Genomic DNA, 20,254 nt, shown 5'->3' on the forward strand with positions numbered 1-20,254 from the left:
ATCCCAAAGAAGATGAGGAGACAGAAAATAAGTGGAGTCATGGCTTCATGCCCTCTTATATGCTGGCTAGCAGAGCTGGTGACCCCATGAGAGGATAGGGAAGAGCAAGATTGCTGAAGGCTTTGCAGGTTCAAAGCCTTAGGTCATAGATGCTTGAAGAAAGGGAATAGTTTGTTTGGCACTTACTGTACAGCACCATGCACAATCACTTCTTCAAAGACAAGTACAAACATTAGCTAATTAATCCTCAAAACATCCCACCCCCCAGAAGAGAAGTATTTCGTAGAACTACAATTATCCCCATGTGCAGAGACGTTAAAGGACTTGCCCCAAACCACACAAACTATGGTTGAGTCAGGACAACCAGTCCACAAGCTACCCTAACTTCCCTTTAATAATAAAGCAAACCAGCTATTCAGCCACTGGCCCATCATGTACGTGTTGCATCTGAGAAGACTCCTGTAGAAACTGGCCGGGTGTCATTCAGCGCAATCATAAGAGCTGGTCTGGCTACTTCCTTCACGTAAGGTGAAAATATTTAAAACGACAGCCAGAGCTCTCTAAAGGGCAGGGTGGTTTAGGATTGAAAGCTCTTGGATCAAGGCCCAGTGGAAATCATTTCTGGTTCTATAGGGCTTGGTCAAGGCACTTTTTCTACTTAATACAAAACATTCCTTATTGAGGAAATGGGATAAGGCATAGTAGCCACATTTAAATAACCCTACAGATGGGAGTAGACTGCAAAGGAAAACCCAGGACAGAAACCTACAGACAGACTGGAAGCTTAGAAAGGCACTAAATGCAAGGAAATGATTTCTGAAATCCCTAGACTGTCTGAATCCAGTCTGAACCTCTTAAAACAGTTGTGGAAAGAGCTCGCTTGAAATAATGGACAAGCCTGAAGAAATGTTACATAGCAGAATTTATTTTATTGCTTATGTTTTATTTAACAAGAATGCCTTTCATTAGGGCATTTTTACAATTAAATAGTGTTACAATAAATAGTCCTTTGTAAAAAAAAAAAAAAAAAAAGGGGGAGGAGGATGGGAAAAGAAAGGGATTAGGTAAGAAGAGACACTATAAAGTAAGAGATTCAGGGATTCTGACTCCAGTGGGAGTTTTGGGGGGCTGGGGAAACTACACATCTGATAAGAGTGCTCAGCACTGGATTTGCACAGGGGAGAGAAGCATGAGAAATAAGGAATGGATAGAAAATGTTTGTTAAAGAGTTTTTAGGAGAGATTTGAAGGAAGATAGTTGTATGAAGGTGGCTTAGAAGCCCCAGGTCTACTGATGAGCAAAAGAGTAGAAAAGGCACAAAGAGCACAAAGGGAATAGGAATGTACCAAAGGCGACACTAGTTTAAGAACGGAGAGCATGAGAGGAAAACAGATAAATACATTTGTGATAGGAAACCATATCAGCCCAGTGATGTGGAGGACAGAAGTAGGATCTTAAACAATTCAAAGATCACCTGGGAGCCAGTGGGGCTGACGAAGGAGTGTGTGTGGGATGGGGGTGGAGGGAACACGTTGCAGAGACAAGCAGTTTGATAAATAAGTACTCCATCCTTATTGTGAACGTGCTGGGATAATTTAAGAGAAGAAGCAAACAGAACAACCAGGAGAATTATAGAAGTCCAGACAGGAGACAGTCAGAGATGGGAGATGACAAGTACCTTATTGGAGAAAAAGAAGAAGGGTGAATTCTGCAAATATGAAGAAGTTGAAACTGACAAGATGAGATGCACAGGTAGTAAATATAGTGAGAGGCCAAAGATTGCAGGTAGAAGTTACAGGAATCAGTTTAAAGGAATCTGTTTTGATATTGACAGGCAGAAGCCAGAGAAAGATGGGGAGAGAGAGAGGAGGAGGAGGAAAATATAAAGAAAGTCTGTTTTTTCTAGGTTAATTTTAAGAAAGTGTTTGGCCCCCTAGTGAAATAGCAGACAGAGAGATTATGGAAGGAATATGGGCTAGAAAAGAAAAAAAAGTCTGAGTTTCAATATCAAAGGTGAAAACTACAGTCAAAGCCAGATACGAGTTGCCCATGTTGTCCAGAAGCATGACACGCCTGTATCATAGAAAGGTGTCCATCCTGTTCAATATTAATTTTACCTTGTGTATCTGGATGTCTGATTTATAGTTGTGTGTTAAATCTATGAGCCTGTCCGATTCCAAAATATACCCAATCTCTTCTCAAAAGAATTTTGACTGGATATACTTTGTCCAAATAATTTCTTGCTATTAGCAGGAGACATTTATCTGGAAGGAACCATTAACATGTTGAAGACCCATTATAAAGATGATGTTCAAGGACATTAGTGTAAGGGGAGGGGAAAGCCACTTACATCTTAAAAAGGACATATTTTCTATGAATATCTAGGGTCAGGAAAGAACATTTGCTAGCGGAAACTGGCATTTGGAAAGGAATATGGTTTTGCTAATAGCCAAGGGTCACCCAGAGTAGATGCCATCTTAGACTGGCTACAGAAGGATGGAACCCCAGATTGCGACTTGAAACTTGACATATGGAAGTGAAATTTTTTTAAAAAGGCTACCCTCAGCCTCTGTAGGTGGACAGCTTTGTTTCTGCAAATCTTAAATGCTATCGCCTGCACCTCCCGTGAAACCAGCATGTATGGCTGAGCTTTTCAAAATGACATAGGTGATTTGGCTTCCCAATTCCCATCCATTTTAACGGATATTGGGAGCACATTCCCCTCTGAAAATCTCAGCCTCCGCATGTGACACCTCCTTGCTCAAACAGATGTGTGAATTCTGTATCTCGTGCACAAGTGTGACAGTCCCCCAAAACAGCACACTCAGGTGTTTCACATGCAGAAGTTGTGCATATAGAGATCACATTTGAAACCCTGGATCGGCGCAAGAAACAAGTAAGGGGACAATGGGTGCACATGCGAAGGACTGAAGAAGTTGGAAACCTAATGGCGTCCAATGGAAAAGGAAGGAAAAAGGTAGACAATGAAGCACTAGGAAGAGGTGCTGACAGGGAAGGGCATAGCCAAGTGAAGGACTAGAAATCAAGGCATTAATAATAGTTACTATAGAATTAACAAGTGAAGCAAGATCATCTAAAGAGAAAGCCAGGGGAAGGAGAGAGAGGATGGAGAAGTGAATCAAAGCGAGAGGCAAAATTCGCTAGTTGTAGAGTTAATTAAGTTGGTACAGGGCAATCTCAATTAGCCTAACATCACTGACCATAAAGGAAACTCTTATCCAAAACAGGACCATCCCCTAGTACTGTTAGGGACATGAGCCGATTTTCATTATAAGGTGATTTCACATGTGTGAAGCTTTGATTACTGGCATAGCTGACTTGGCACGATTCAGAAGGGCCTCAGCTTCAGTGCTGGATCTCAGGTCTAGTTCTTTCCCTGGAATTCTGCTGAGGAAGCCAGATGACTCTATCATCTAAGACGCTGCCAGCAGGCTTTGACGTCTGTGGCCAGGGGATCCTGCTGGCCTGACTCCCGCAGTTTCCCAAAAGTTCCAGGTATCCCACAGACCTTAGGATAACTGGGGTTCATCCACCGTAGGATTGCTCCACGGGAAAGGCTCTGTGGTTAAGATATGTCAATATGGAGAGTGCAAAAAGTCAGAGGTGACTTGGACTTTTTCCAGCATCCATCTGCTACACAAACAGGAGAGAAACTAACAGGGTAGAAGGGAGCTGGGATTCTAGGATGTTAGGGCAGGCAGAATGTTCCCCTCCATGACTTTTAACAAAAGGTACGTGTACTCTTTACATAGCCACTGGGTGCCCTAGTTTGTAGTGCAAGTATCGTTTTCCTTTCTTAATACGCTTTATATTTAAACATTCTTTATCTCTTTTTGCCCAATATTTCAAGTATACAGAAGGAGGAGGAAGATACCTAAGTATCCCCTAAACTTATCAAAACCTTCTGTTTGCTTCTGACATTCCCTCCTGCCTTCCATGCAGCACGCTGGGAATGATTAATACAAAGACAATGGAAAATACCCTTTATGATTAGTCCAGATAAGCAGTTGTATAAAAGTGCTCTCCAAAACCAGCTCAGGCCAAAAAGGCTCCTGGGTTTAATATTATAAAATTATAATATTATTTCTAGCTTCCATGGTGGTTTTAAAATTTACATTAAATTGGACATGCATTTACAGACTGCACAGGACTAGAGCTGTTAGATATTTATAGGATCGTTGGTTATGGGCTGGGCTGGCCGCCGCTTCCCACAGCCCCCGTTGGCCTGGAGTGGCGAACCGCAGCCAGTGGGAGCTGCGATCGGCCGAACCTGTGGACGCGGCAGAAAAACAAACCGTCCCGGCCCGCCAGTGGCTTTCCCTGACGGACTGCATGCCAAAGGTTGCCGATCCCTGACCTAAAGGGTAACAGGGTGATATGTAATCATCATCGTGGGTTTAATCAAGAATAAATCATACCAAACCAACCTAATTTCCTTCTTTGACAGGGTTACTGGCCTAGTGGAATGGAGGGAAGCAGCAGACATTATATATCTTGATTTCAGTCAGGCCTTTGACTACAGCTGAGGATTTGGTTCTCAGACTTTTGGCCAGCTAAGTTTCTCCAACTGTTTCCAAACGTTCCATTTTGCTTCTACCACAAATAACGTAAGCTGTAATGGGCATTTGTAAAATCAGATCTGTAGCTCGTTCCTCTCTTGCATATTACTTTGATTAGCAGATTGAATACACTCTCACTCAAAGCCATCTGTGAGCTTGTATTTGGCAGTTAGCAGAGTGCTACAATCCCCTCATGAGTCACTGGTTCTTCCAGCTGTTTTGCTGTACCTCAACTTTGCCTTTCAGGATGGAGTCATTAACTCAAAAAACCCTGCAAAAATGGCTGAGCATAGCATGGCCAGAGCCTTCCCCTTGCTCACATGGCTAACCCAATGGAAGTCAGAGGAAAGACGCTGGAATGGGGCCTTACTCCTTATTTACACTGCGGGGAAAGTGCATAATCAGGCCTTAAATATTTTTCCACTGTTTAAGAGTCATAGAGTGGCAATCTGAGTTGCGTGTGCAGGATTTAAAATAATCTGTGACATAGAATCCCTCAACACCAAGGATAAAGGGGGAAACCAGAATATGATAGCAAGAGTCTTAAATTAGATCTTGATCCTGGGATACCAGTTCTTTATCTCTATTTACAGAGGAAAGAGACTTTCGGACAGAGCATATTGTTGCCCTGCGAGGTCTTTCAACTCACATCTTAGCCTTGTTACTAGACCTGCTCCCTCATACAGGACTAAGACTTGATTTTGAATGTTTACCTCAGTTCCTTTTTCTCTTGTGCTTGCCTCTTTAAGATGTTCCTGATTACATAGCCAAAACAGCAAAATCAGACATTGCAGTGAGTATTTCCAGCTGTTATATAACCTCCTAGAGCCATTTGAAAATCCCAGACTTGGGCTGCTGAAGCTTTTTATTTTATTTCTTGCAACGTGCCTATGGGATTTAGTTACCCAAATCCTATTCAGGTGATAGGTACCTAATGCCCTTGGGCTCCTTTGAAAACCCCAGCCTAAGACACTTAGCGACCTTTAGTATGTGGTTAGGAATAAATTAAACAACAGTATTTTTCTCTGCTGGGATGTAAAAGTCCCAGCTGGTTACACATCTGAGGAGGCACAGGGGCATTGTTTATTCCAATTAAGTGTTTGGTGTTAATTAATCTCTGTAAATTCGCTCTTGATGCACCTGTTTCAAATAACAGAACACAGAGACCTTGTGTATCACGCTAAATCATTCTTGTTTTGGCCAAGTCAAACCCTTTTGGGGAACCCGGATCTAAGTGGGGAAGGCATATGGGAAGCCTCACTTTTTGGCGGATGGCAGAACAATTGGCGCATCGATATTGTATTGTGAAGGAGACTGCCACCAGCCCCTCAAATGCAGAACTGCTACAGTATGGAGATCTGCAATGAAGGCCTGAAAGCAAAGTCAGGCCTCTAGTAAAGCTGGCTCAAGAGCTAGATTGGATTGTTTTCTCATCCAGCCATGGAATTGATGCATTCAAACACCTGGTTGATTCTAAAAGTGTGTGGGGTGGGAGGGGAACACACAACTCAACTAGGGCCAGTTTGCATGAAGAGTTACTATATTAATGAACATTTGAGTTGACGGGCATTTAATATTACCCTTGGAATATGTGGTGATAAGTGACTAGTGTGCTATTCTGTTTAGAACTATTTTTCTTTAAGAAAAAGTTATGTGGACACTATTGAAGGACCTCACTTTTGGACTCCAGGTGCCATGGTATCGCAGTGGCATGACCTCTATAGTGGAAACCTCTATATCTTGAAATATTTCTGTGCTGCCCTGGTGCCTTATTTTCAATACAGTAGATGCACAGACAGCAAAATGAGGAGGATAAAATTGCTTTAAAGATACTAGGCTTAGTGTCCATCGTTGGTGCAAGGAAGATCAAATTGCAAAGGCACAGGTTTCTCTGTGCTCAGGGTAAGATTCACCACCATTGGAAAGGCATCCATGCTCAGCCATCAACATATTGTTGCACCCTAAAAGCCCAGACATGGTAGCAGCCCAAGGACGCACTGAAAGCCCTGTCCCCACCCTGGTCAGCATCACCCACTTTTGCGTATGGTGCTGGCCAGTGGCATACTGCCCAGCAGCCTAGACAGTCCAGTGCTCACTCACTCACAGTAGCTGTTCAATTGTTATGGCTCCAAGAAAGACTGAAGCCAAAAGCCACAAGGAACATTCAGCAGCAGCCCGGGAAGAGATCCGTCAATGGGCTAGAAAGATGGATTTCTGAAATAAAAGCTACTTACATTTTTTGGTGTTGTAAATTTCAGCACACTCAGTTCACAGCGATTCAGGACAATGCAGAGAAGTTGTCAGGATGCATTCTGATGCACAGGTGGTGTCCCTGTGTCCTGCCATAAATATTGCTTGTTACTCCTGTTCACTGTATAAAACCTGTCCTCCGTTTCTCATGTGCTCTCCAGTAATAAATCAAGAGGCCACAGGTCAGCTGATCCACCTTATTTTCTGACCACAGATAATCCAAGCAGACTCCCATTCAAGTAAGCAGCAACTGCTATGAAAAAAAAACATAAAAGCTTCAAGCTTTTGGGACCTCACAAAGTTTATTATTGCAGTATAAAATGTGGAGAAGAACAGTAAGTTTACAAGAAGCTTTACAAGTCATTACCTTAAATAACCTCCCTCACATCTTAATATATGGGCTGCCAGCTCAACACACCGACAACAAGTCAGTACATGTATATCTAGAACCAAATCCTTGTCACCTCTCTCATGCAAGGTGTCCCACTGAAGTCAAGGGGACCTTTCATGCAGTTCATAGTGAGTAGGGATTTGGCACCTAGGACCAGACTCCAAATAAGCTCAGCACCCACAGTTGGGACCTGATTTTCAAGAGCGCTTCTCCCACCCATTAAGGCACCATAATAAATAGACAGATATTCAAGAGTTCAGCATTTTGGGTGTGGAGCCCTTTAGAAAAACTGGTGGTAAGCGCCACAATAGGAGCTGCTGGAATCAGGGTGCTCTTTTGGTTATATGGCCCACGGTACATAGAAGGATTTACAAATGACCTTTCTCAAAAGCCCGCAGGCTACAGATCTGCACGTCTTAGTTGGATCTGAAGAATCTGCAAGTCTGAACTCTTACAGATTAAAATCAGTGAGAGAGGGGGGAGAGTTCAGAGAAGAGCAGGAGAATGATTAAGGGACTGGAAAACATGCCTTCTGAGCGGTAGACTCAAGGAGCTCCATCTATTTAGCTTAACAAGGGGTTGACTGGTCACAGTTGATAAGTACCTGCCCAGGGAACAATCTAGCCGACAACAGTATAACAAGAACCAGTGGCTGGAAGATGAAGCTAGACAAATTCAGACTAGAAAAAAGGTGCACGGTTTTAACAGTGTGGGTAATTACCCATTGGTTCAACCAGGGGTTGTGGTGGACTCCCCATCACTGGCAATTTTAAAAACAAGACTGGATGTTTCTCGAAAAGATCTGCTCTCACTCCAACAGGAATTAATTCAGGGAACTCCTAGGGCTGTGTTATGCAGGAGATCAGAGTAAATGGTCACCATGGTCCCTTTTGGCTTTATAATCTATGAATTTGCCTTACCTCGTCCCTTTGCCACTTTGACAGCACCACCGACATTCATCTGCTTTTACAATCAGTTTTTGAGAAATACTATTGGTTTTTGCCCTATGTAGCCTCCTAGAAAAGGGAAAAAATATCCTGGATTCATTCAATTTTGTCTTTTTGTTTTAACACAGGTCCTTTAAAATAATCACAGATAATTCCACAACAGTTTAAAATGATAATTTTGACGTTTCTGTCATATTTCAGTCACCCTCTTCTCCAAGAATACCGTGTCAACAGAAGCAAGGAATTCTAGGGAAAAAACTTTTAACAAAATGTTGCATGGAATTCCAGACATGCTGGGGCAAATTCATTCCTGGTGCAATGGATGCAGCTCCACTCTGCTTATGTGAAGGCTGAATTTGGGCCGTAGTTTTCACTGGATTTCGTTCTGTTTTTTGCCTGTTTAATATAGCAAACAGTCCAAAGTGCAGACTTCCTGAGACACACAGCTTGGACTCTAGGCATCGACCTGGTACAGCATGAGCACTGGCAATGAAAGCTTCCCTGTGCTTCTCTGCTAACATGCCCTAATTTAAAATCTGCTGCACATTCCCTGTAGCAGCCCACTGACCTCTCAAATCCTCCTAAATTCAGAATACATCCCATTTACAATACGAGCCCTTTTCTTATCACTGTCCAGACATGCTGTTCATATCGAAAAGCTACGCACTGTGTGATGTCGTAACATGTAATATCTGAACTGATACGCTTTGTTATTTTTATTTACTGATTCCATACTACAGTTTACGTTCACCACTTAGACAGTTTACGTTCACCACTTAGACAGAAAAGTTTGCTCATTTTAAAATTTCCTGTTTGGCATGAACAGCTGTTCGCAGTGATATTTATAAATATTTCAACAGACTCTCTGAAGGAAATCTGGTTGCAATTACCAAAAAATAAAAGGGAGATGGGTTTGAGCCTGAAAACCCTCATGCCCAGGAATAATCCTCATCTGGGAGCAGTCCCATGAGAAAGGATTGCTCAAGGGAACAAAGGGGCTCATCGTTTAGTGCACTGCATTCATTACAGTTGGAAAATATGCTTTAACAGTCAGTGGTTTAAAAGGCCCATTTTAACCAGGAAAGTTACAGTGCTCTTGTGTAGTATCCAGAGACAGTAGTTGTGGAAGAACATTTGGCGGGCATGGAAAGGACCACCTACTCTGTGTGTTAGTCATTCCACTCCCCTTCCAGGGCATTACAGCATCTACATGTTTTGTGTTTTCGAAGCTTCCTTCTTAGTGCTGGCTACTCCTTTCCCTCCCCTTTGTTCCCTGCATCCTTTGTGCCTCTGTGTGTCCCTCTCCCTCATTATAGCCCAGATGTGCAAACAATTTAGTATTTATTCAATAGGAGATACATAGTTTTTATTCAGTGGCAGAGCTGTCCTCAGAGCTACAGAGCAGACTTTGATCCTGATATACTGCTGGCCCTGCCAGTGAAATCCACTGCTCCTTGCTGAAAGCCTGAGAAACTGGGATTTATACAGGGAAACACTAAGAAACGGAAGCCCCCCTCCGTGACTGCTATTGCAGCCTAGGAGGTGGGGACAGGTATGCCCATTTGACAAATATGGAAACCTAGCACAGAGGTTAAGTGCTTTGCCCAAAGCACCCTGGGAAGTCAGTGTCAGAACTCTGGACTGCCTGGCTTCAGACTAGGCCTCATTCACTACTGAGACAGCAGCTTACCTGATCTGGTGTTCGGATGCACCTACTGCTTCAGTTTCCGCACTAGATAGACAGCGGATTTGGAGTTTGTTGGGGATTTGGCCTCCAACCAAAGGACAAAAAAGAAAACCCTTCAGGGCAAAGTAAGATCCCAAACAAACACAACCCTTGAGCATTTCCCCATGCTCAACAGTCCCAGCCTCCAGCACCTCTCTACATGGTGTCACAGGTAGCCCTCTACTACAGGCCCCAGACCTTGAGCCCTGAACGGTGGGCAGCAGACTGCCCTGCCGTACTGTTAACCAGGGTCACTTCCTACAGTCCTTAGTGTCCAGCTCCTTCTACACACAGCCCTTCTCAGGCTCCCTCTCAGCAAGGAGCCACTGCCACAGGTCCTTCCCCATTCCCGCAGAGCCTCCTAGCACAGCTCAGCTTCCTTGCTGAGAGTGGACTACCTGCTCTCAATTATCAGCTCTCTCAGCCACATGATCCAGGGGGTAGGAGAACCATGCACAGCTCAGTGCTGAGATATGAAACCGTTCAAGGCTGAGGTCCCCTGTTGACAACTTATTATTATATTAGTCCAGAAAAGAGAAGACTGAGGGGGGACCTCAAGAGGTCATCTAGTCCAGTCCCCTGCACTCATGGCAGGACTAAGTATTATCTAGACCATCCCTGACAGGTGTTTGTCTAACCTGCTCTTAAAAATCTCCAATGATGGAGATTCCACAACCTCCCTAGGCAATTTATTCCAGTGCTTAACCACCCAGATAGTTAGGAAGTTTTTCCTAATGTCCAACCTAAACCACCCTTGCTGCAATGTAAGCCCATTGCTTCTTCTCCTATCCTCAGAGGTTAAGAAGAACAATTTTTCTCCCTCCTCCTTGTAACAACCTTTTATGTACTTGAAAACTGTTTTCATGTCCCCTCTCAGACTTCCCTTTTCCAGACTAAACAAACCCAATATTTTCAATCTTCCTTCATAGATCATGTTTTCTAGACCTTTAATCATTTTTGTTGCTCTTCTCTGGACTTTCTCCAATTTGTCCACATTTTTCCTGAAATGTGGCACCCAGAACTGAACACAATACTCCAGTTGTGGCCGAACCAGGGCGGAATAGAGCGGAAGAATAACTTCTCGTGTCTTGCTTACAACACTCCTGCTAATACACCCCAGAATGATGTTTGCTTTTTTTGCAACGGTGTTAGTCCGTTGACTCATATTTAACTTGTGGTCTTAACTTATGACCCCCAGATCCCTTTCCACACTATTCCTTCCTAGGCAGTCATTTCCCATTTTGAATGTGTGCAACTGATTGTTCCTGCCTAAGTGGAGTACTTTGTATTTGTCCTTATTGAATTTCATCCTATTTACTTTACTCTAGATGACCTCCTGAGGTCCCTTCCAACCCTGATATTCTATGATACTTCAGACCATTTCTGTTGTGCTCAGATACCCTTAGGACTCTCTGCACTAACATCTAAATGAGGGACAGGGGAGAAGCGAACAAATTAAAGTTCCAGGTGTGCATGCTTTCTCTAGAGGAGCTGTGGAACAATCAAATAATACAGTTTATGATATGGCCTCGGAGTCAGCTAATGTGAGACAGGGGTTACTCTTTTTACACTAAGCGACTGAGCAAGAGACTGATTGAAGAATGGGAAAGTCAGGTAGAGAGGAAACACTTGCTGCTAAGCTAGCTTCCCCCAGACAGTCTGATTTTTAACTGCCCATTGCTGCATTCTACCCTTTGACAGGGAGATGACATGCATGCTGTAAAATGGACTGGTGTAGCCTCCTAGAAACACTTGTGTGGTTTTGTCTGGGATATTAATGGAATGAAAAATGCTTATCAGTGGGCTTGGGAATTGACACAGCAGGGACAGATATTGTAACCACATGCCGTATCTTCGGGGGCCATATTTCTTAAGTGTATGTATCACTGTGGGCCAGGGTTGTATGCACCTTGAGGAGTGAAGGTTATCACACCTCCTCCAAAAACAGTGGGGAGTGATTAAGGTAAATCACTTAGGTTGTAAACACCTCCAAAGAGGTGGGGAGGCTTGCATATACTGATTCAAACTCAGTTTTCCAGAGACCAACAGAAAAAGAAAGGGCATTTGATATAAAGAGGCTGGATTTAAACGGACTTGAAGCTATCTTTCTGAAGCAGCAAAGCAGGACCTTCATCCCGTATGGAAGTGTTGGAAAGACTTTGGCTTGCTAGGGCCTCATAAGACTGATGGGTGATTCCTGGTATGTTTTGTGTGTTTAAGTCTGTTTATTGTTTTTCATGTTATCTCTGTAATGCTTTTACCTTAAGAATAAACATGTTTGCTTAGCAAGAGCTGTGGGCTTGTAACTTGTAACTGCGGGCAATACACGGTTCATAACCGTCCGAGAGAAAGCAAAGTGCTGGCTCTGGCTGTTAGGCAGACTGGTTTGTTGGGGAGATCACACCGTAAAGCAAGGAGCTGTGCAGGCTTGAAAACCTCTGGTCAGAGGAGAGTGGGATAAGGGTCCCTGCCCAGAGACAGGTGAAGGCTTGAGATCTGACTGGGCACTCATTGAGTGGACCTTGAGGGGGCTGGGGAGATGGTAGGATAAAGGTTCAGTTACCCTGAAACTGTGACACCAGTGATCAGAGGGTCTTACTCAGACATGCCTGAGTAATGAGGTGTGCTCTTCGATACAGAGGAAACTAATGGGACCTCACTGAACCATTCAGAACTCTGCAGCACACAAAGAGGGAGTGGTGTTAATAAAGCTAGGGGAACAGCTGTAAAATGCAAGCTAGCGGACGTTCATTGCAGCAAGGGAAGAGCTGAGCGGAATGTGTTAAGGGTTTTATTGACGTATGGATGTGGGGGCTATAGAAGGGCACATTGAGCTATAGTGGTTCAGGTTTTATATGGGAGAGGTGGGTGGCAAGCTGTGGAATTCACAAACAAGACAACTCCAACCCCTGCCTGTGGTGGAGCCAGTTCTGTGCTGACCTCCTCAGAGAGAGACTTCTGCCACAGTTATGTGGCACTTCTGGTGACACCCGCTCTCCTCCTTACAGAGGGGAGTACAAAGGGATCACATGAGCCATTCTAGCCCCACCTCTTCTATCCAGGACTGGGCCCCAAGGAGCTGTTTGAATCTGCTCAGGACCAGTTATGAACTTCTCCTGAAATAAGAAAAAAAATCTGTTTCCCTTTCCTTTCCTCTCCCCACTCTTTTCTGGGCAGTATATTTCATATGCACTTGGTTGTTGAATTCGGATGCAGGAGTGGGCCAGGGAGACCCACACACTGAGGGTGATAGCTGAAAGTGGAGCTCCCCTTTTCTGTGGGGAAGAGGGGAGAGCCATCTATGGCACTGTGCCCCTCTCCATCCCCAGAGATGTCGCTACACGGGGGCTCCCTCCAGAGGTTGCTTTGTGGATTCAGGAGGAGGGGAAGGAATCACTCAGGTTGAATCAGGAGAGGGTCTGACCTCCATGGCACCATCCTATGGTCTGTACCTTGGTTTTGGGGGTATCCTGTGCAGATGTTACTGAGCAGCTGCCTGCAGACCCAGGTGATGGCAAGTGCCTGGGAGATGGGGGCCGAGGATAACACTTTTAGATCCACACAGGCAGGGGCCTAACGTCAGCAACTGGGATGGGGTAGTCATGCCTAGCAGTTAGCACCAGCATCAATAGACAGAAATTGGAGCTCCAAGTCAGAGTCTGAGGCCGAATGCCAGGGTCAGAGCCAGCTTATCTTTGCTGAGGCATGGCAGGGGCACTGCTGAGAACAAGCAGGCCCAGGCACTATTGCAGCCCTGGGGGAATACTTTGAGCCATCAGTGAACTGCTGCCAGAGCCGTCCCTGGAGTACGGCGAATCGGGACAACCGCCCTGGGCCCCACACTTTGTGGAACCCCGCAGGCGAGATGGGGAGGTGAGGCGAGTTGTCAAGCAGGTGAAGGGGGAGGCGAGCGGCAAGTGGGCGGGGGGGGGGCAGTGAGGAGGAGCCCCGCCACCAGAACCTCCCCCTCCCCCAGCGCCTCCTCCTCCCTCTTCAGCACCTGTCGCGGATCAGATGTTTTGTGGCATCAGGAGGCGCTGGGGGGGAATGGGGGGGGGGGGAGAGGGGAGTGGAGCGAGGGTGCAGTGTGCTCAGGGGAGGGGGCAGAATTGGGCGGGGAAGAGGTGGGGTGGGGGTGAGGGAGGAAGGGGTGCAGTGGGGGAGGGGCCTGGGCAGAGCCAAGGGGAGCACCCCCCTGGCAGATTAGAAACTCGACGCCTAGGTCCCGGGCCCCGCAGCCCCCTAGGGATGGCCCTGACTACTGCTGCTGCTGGACTTAAGAGCCCATCTGTTGACTCGTTCAACCAATCAGGCAGGGTAGCCAATAAGGCAACCTCCTCCAGGCCAGCGGTGGGCAGTCGATTGCCCAGGGACTGGCTGTGCTGTAGTTTCTGCTTCCTGACACTTCCTGCCCTTAAGGGCTGCAGGGAGGAGAGGCAGTTTTGGCTCAGAAATCCACACCCCTTGCTAAGGGCAGCAGCAAGGTTTGGGGTGTGCCAGCCAGGGAAACCTCCCCATTTGATGCTCTCCTACTGTTTTTCCCGCCCCCCTGAATAAGTGGGCTACCTAGGCCATTGTGTTACTAATATTAGAAACACCTCAAAAATAATTTTAAAAATCACTAATATAAATAAAATCCAGTACAATGCTAAGGATCACTCAGAGATCAAGCCCAGTCATCCCACCATTGCCAAGGGACTATAGAACCCCATATAGACCCACCCACATGGGCTTCTGTAGTCAGACAGATACACCCCATGCCGAGCGCCCCACGCAGCAACTTTGTGTATCCTCATTTTTTAGGTGCAAGTCCAGCTCACAATGTTACTGTTATACTATCTCGCACAATTCAAAAAACTTAATAACACTGAGCCAAGTTTTCATTATGGATTCAGAAAAGGCAGGGGAAAGGTTATTCTCCTGCTGTCCTATATGCTTTAGCGAAGCAGGACAGAGGAAAGAAACATCCAACCAATTTTGCATTGGAAAAAAACTCCGTTTTAAAATGACTATCTTACAAGTTCCTGATTTGAAGTTTTCATGTGGTAGAAAAAGAAATTGCTGAGTGAATAACTAGCAACCCCTAATAATTGGGCAGGCATCTGTTTCCTGCCGTACTCAGCTCATGAGAAACTCCGATTGGATTTCCTGTACTTAAAATGCTAACAGCTGGTCTTACCCTGACCACCTTCTGTTTTTTTAGATGGTTTCAAAGGAAGCTTTTGCATCAATACTAGTGAATGTTGCCCAACAGTGAGGTGCCCTTTGCCCTGCATGAGTAACGCACTGCTTCGATGTATTTATTTTGCTGTTTCTGATCATCAGTAACACTATAAGGGCACAATCCTGCAACTCATATGCCCATAAGTAACCGTCACTCTTCTGAGTAGCCCCCACGACATCCATTGGAATCAATGGACAAATAGCGGGAGTAGCAATTATTCATGTGAGTTAAGCATGCAGGATCAAACGCTTAATTTGCCTTATTGGAGGATTTTAAGGGGTGAGTTTGGAAAGGTTTCTCTCTTAGCACTCTGCAGTTTATATCATAAATAAGGCAATAAATCCTGGCCCTTATCAGTCTTTCTCGTTCTCAGTTGCAAAGCAGGCGGACAGCCTGTATATTTACTGGGGAGAATTCATCCAGAAAAAGTCTACGGGCTCTTGGTTAAAAAAAAGAAATCATTTGGCTGTATTACGGGTCAATTTCTTTTTTCCCCTCCCTCCCCTAACTCAAGTGATTTCCACCAGGGACTGAATACAAACAGGAACATTCTTATACAGCCTTATGACAAACTTGTACAGATACAAAACACCATTCAGCTCAAGCTAAGATTGAGAGTCCATGGCCCTGCTTCTTGGCTGCTGCCTGGGAGCACAAAGAGCAAATGTCAAAGGAAGAAGAAGGTATTAGACATTTAGAAAATCATGTAGCAAGGAGTAAAGCAGGCTGTCTATCCTCTTAAGTTATAGTACCTTGCTTGAGGGTCAGTCATGTACTCCTGGAAAGAATTGGGGGAGGGAGGGAGGAGGCATGGATATCAGTCCCCAGCTGCTTTATCAGCCCTGGAGATCCATGAGCAGCTGGATGCATGTTGCAGCAGACTTCAGGCTTAAAGCCACCTTTTGTGATCCACTTCATGGGGTCTTCTTCCTTTGACAAATCACGTCTTTATGTTTCTAACTTGGGTTCAAAAAGAACTAGATAAGTTCCTGGAGGAAAAGTCCATCAATGGCTATTAGCCAGGACGGGCAGGGATGGTGGCTGCTGGGACTGGGTGACAGGGGATGGATCATTTGATGATTACCTGTGATGTTCATTCCCTCTGGGGCAGCTGACATTGGCCCCTGTTGGAAGACAGGATACTGGGCTAGATGGACCTTTGGTCTGACCCAGTATGGCCGTTCTTATGTTAAAAAACAAAACAAAACAAAAAACTCTGAGTCTTTGAAAAATACTTGCTTATATGAAATTCCACAAAATTAATACATCTTTGACCCAAGTTGAAAGAAACTTCCGCTTAAGTACCTTTCCCTGGGAATTTATAACTTTCTGCAAACCTTTCCATTTTGTCACTAAAAAAGAACTAAAACACACCAAGGTGTTGCCTGCACTATAGCTAAACAGCACAAGAGGAGCTTATTGCTCTTTTTCAGTAACTAACTCTGACCTTTTTCTTACTCCCTTCGAGAAAAATTTAACAGGTGGAACCATTTTATATAGGCCATTTGTAGCAATTAAAAATACATATCTAGTTAAACTGTGGAATATAATTCTTCCCAGTGATGGCACATGGGTGGTTTCATTTCTGCCTTTTTCTATGGCTATCAAAAGGCCTCACGCGTCACCCTTCTGTCGTGTATCTGTGAAAGTCCTTCAAGAGATGCATGTACAGGTCACGAGCGCTTCCGCATTTGTCCGATGCGTGGTTTTGTTAGACTCATGACCCAAATATCAGCAGATGGGTCAAATCAACTCCAAGTTTTCCTTGTAAACTAGAGAAACACTGCTCCAAGGTTTCTGTGCTGTTGAGCGAGCACACATTTTCCAGCACATACACAATTTTTCTCGGAGTAAAGCAGTGTTGTTTTTTCCCTTATATAAAATATATTTGCAGAAGACTGGGCTTAAAGGAAAAAGATTTTGAGAGGGAAATAGTGTCTCTGAAGCTGCTATGTTTATGACCTCGTTTCAAAATCCAAATGGGAAAAAACACCCCTTTTGCCTTCCCTGTATGAATCATTTCACATAAAAATGTTTGTTGTTTTGTATAATTTCCAGCCCTTTGCATATTTTCCTTTATTTTCCATGGTCCTGATGCAGGAAATCATCCATGTTCTGGACAGCACATAGACGCACACTTAAATCTCATGGCAGTTCAGGGGAGTTAACATGCTTAGAGTTAAGCCAAAGAGCTGTCCTTGAATACAGATAAGCACATGCCCCCACCTAGGTGTTTTTCTGAACTGTAAGGCTGTTATTACAGAGAAGACGTGGAAAGTGAAACTGCAATTTTTGCATGTTTTCAGTGTGAAAATACTTTCCCTAAAATAAAAAAAGTGGGCTCCCTAGAAGGTCCATCTTTGCTCATCAGTTGGCCTATCTTCACCGAGGTATTTCAACTGATTGAGATTTTTTTTCAGCTGAAACTAGCCCATTTTAGAGCACATAATGAACTGGTGAGAGGGAAACCTTGAATTTGGAGTGATCTTTTATTTTGTTAAAAATATTTCACACCAGAGAAATGAAAAACCTCAGACTGCTTATTGGTACAACATATCAGGTTCTGGAGGGGAATGCAAATTCTAGCTGATGATTTTCACTTTTCCCTCTGTGGATGCATCCATGATCATTGATAAATGACATCATCCAAGGACATTTTAAACATGTGCAATTGCTATTATTGCATCAGAGATAATAAAGATGTCTAAATACAGTTGCTGAAAATCAACGCACTGTATCAATACACCTTGCTTAAGTGTGCAACAAATCACAAGCTTAACACCACTGAGTTATGCTACCTTCTAACTCCTCTCATGCAGAGCCTCACCAATTAAGCCCCGAAGAGTTAAGCTGGGTATTTGCTATCTAGCTCAGATGCCAAAGCTCACCATGTTAAGGTTAAGATCCAAACAATCATCTTAAAAGAACACATGCAAGGCAATATGCAATATATTGCCGCAACTGAGGCCAATATGACGACTGTGGAAGTTAATTGCTTTTCTGGAGATTAAAACAGATTCCAGCACAGTGTTCTGATGGACAGCAGTCACAGGTAACCGTGCCAGGAGAGAAATATTTCACAAGCATGGAGCCTGGGGTAGTGCTGAACTTGGCACGGAGAGATCCCTGTGAAATAGCTGAACTCCTTTCATGGAGAAGAGAATAGCAGAGGCTGTCTGAGCAAATTGCATTTTTTCCCAATTGGTTAAGCCTTGATGCGTATGTAACTCCCACTCATGCCAATGGAAATTTAGACAAGGACTATGACACAGGGATAATGGTAGAGAGCTCACCCCATACACTAAGGTGAAAGTGGATTTAGAGCTTCTCTCAGTGGTGAAACTTGGAGCCTCTGTAGAGGTCACAATCATTGCTGCCGGGGTATGCGTTAAAGTGTCATTCAAAGATTCCTGGTCTACAAAGTATCACCCTGAAACCAACGGGGCTCAAATTTGAAGTTTTAGCCTGTTTTCCGATTATCCTGAAATACCCTTTTGGCTAGAGTGACTAATAACTCTTGAGATCATATTGGTTTAGTTTGTTGTTGGCATGAAGAGCAAAGTCTTCAGTTTATCCACACAAAGGGCAGAACATACGCAGCAGCCAAACCAATTTCTCCACATTGCCCTGCCAATGCGTCTCAACCTTAGGAAATATCACACTGCATGAGACCTATAGTCCACCTAATTCAGTGTCCTGTCTTCAACAGGGGCCAGCATCAGCTGCTTCAGAGGCGGTGCACAAAAACCTGCAGTAGACAATTAACCTTGACTGGAGTGACCAACTCTAGAATTAAGGGTTTGGGTGAATTTCCCTTTGGCTTTCTCCTAACACTGCCCATCACAGGAGCAAATATTGATGTCAGAGCAGGGATTTTTTTTGATGGAACTTTTCTCTGGAAACTGGACTGAAGCCATCATTCCATTCCACATAGGCTACTCAACAGCCATTAGTGGATAGTTTTTACTCACTCCAGCTCTGGCCTGGCTTTGAACCAGCAATCTAAAAGACAAAAGACTTATATACAACTGGATGTGGGTTAAACTACCTCATCCCTTGAAGGAATCCACTGTTTGAGACTCATTTAGCTGAGACTAGTTTAGAGCCAAATGAGAGCAAAATACGTATTTCAAAACTAGGGGTGAAATCCTAATCTCATTGACATCAATCACAAAATTCCAGTCCCATTGACGTAGCAGGGGCCAGATGCTCACCCTTCTTTCTTTACTGTTGTTCACTTTTGTTTGGTTGACTCACGCAGCAAGTTTTTTTGCTTTTGAAGTGTATGAAATGTTATACAGTTGTGCTGGTTCCTCTTTTTTAGCTGTTCCCCTCCCCCACCCTGTTATTTGGCTGTCAGATCATCTGGATTAACCTAGCCCAGGTGTCAATAGCCACACTGCACAGATACACCTGAGTTACCGTGTCCTCACTGGTGCTGCACTCACCTGTGTGTGGTGCTAGGCCTTCGGATGGCTCAGCCCATGGCTCTTTGGGCTGCAGTAAGTTGAGCTGCTCTATGATTCTTCCCCAGTGAATTGTGGGAGAACTTGTCTGTCCTTCCGGGCACACGGGAAGGAAGGCATTGGATGACCAGCAGCACTTGAGTGATTTAGCCTGCATCCTCACTACAAAGTGGGTGAGTTATCAGCCAGAGTGAATGTGGATCTGGGCTCTAACTCACACCCCCAGCCAGGTGGAACTAGCCTAGGCTGAAAGCACCACCAAACTCAGGTGAGAGGTTTGGGTGTGTGGATGAGAGGCTGTTTAGGGCAACACCTGGGTAAGAGTCTGTGGTTAACTTTGCAGACTCATTGTCCCATCACCTAGTGAACATACTTTGTTATGCTGTAGTAGTAGTATAAATTAGCTGAACTTCTATAAAACAGCTAGTATCTGGAAACCCCTCTAGCTAATACGTAGGCTACCAAATTGGTTTCCTAGAGCTTAGCTGATGGCAGTATGGAATGTTTACATTGGACAGGCCTCATTTTTATTTTCCACTATATTTCTCAGTTGGTAATTTGTTTTTCCAGTGTAACTTATTAGAGTCAGTCACTTGACTTTGTCTCTGTGGGAGTCCTCCGTTCTTAAAATTGTACTTCCCTAGGAGAGTTATGTTTTTTCTCAGCAAGA

The 20,254-nt window shown here is 44.4% G+C and overlaps 2 long non-coding RNA genes across 4 annotated transcripts in view; one reads left to right on the forward strand and one right to left on the reverse strand.

Annotated features, from left to right (window-relative positions):
* Nucleotides 1–20,254, forward strand: part of LOC122466819 — a 32,145-nt gene that overhangs the window by 7,628 nt on the left and 4,263 nt on the right. The window lies entirely within an intron of this gene.
* Nucleotides 413–19,736, reverse strand: LOC122466820. The gene is made up of 4 exons (XR_006292674.1): nucleotides 19,567–19,736; nucleotides 8,142–8,237; nucleotides 6,815–7,083; nucleotides 413–3,580 (listed from the first exon to the last, which is right to left on the reverse strand). It is a non-coding gene; the product is annotated as an uncharacterized LOC122466820 (long non-coding RNA).

The sequence above is a fragment of the Chelonia mydas genome, chromosome 8, assembly GCF_015237465.2.
Source record: "Chelonia mydas isolate rCheMyd1 chromosome 8, rCheMyd1.pri.v2, whole genome shotgun sequence".
In the NCBI taxonomy this organism is placed as follows: domain Eukaryota; kingdom Metazoa; phylum Chordata; order Testudines; family Cheloniidae; genus Chelonia; species Chelonia mydas.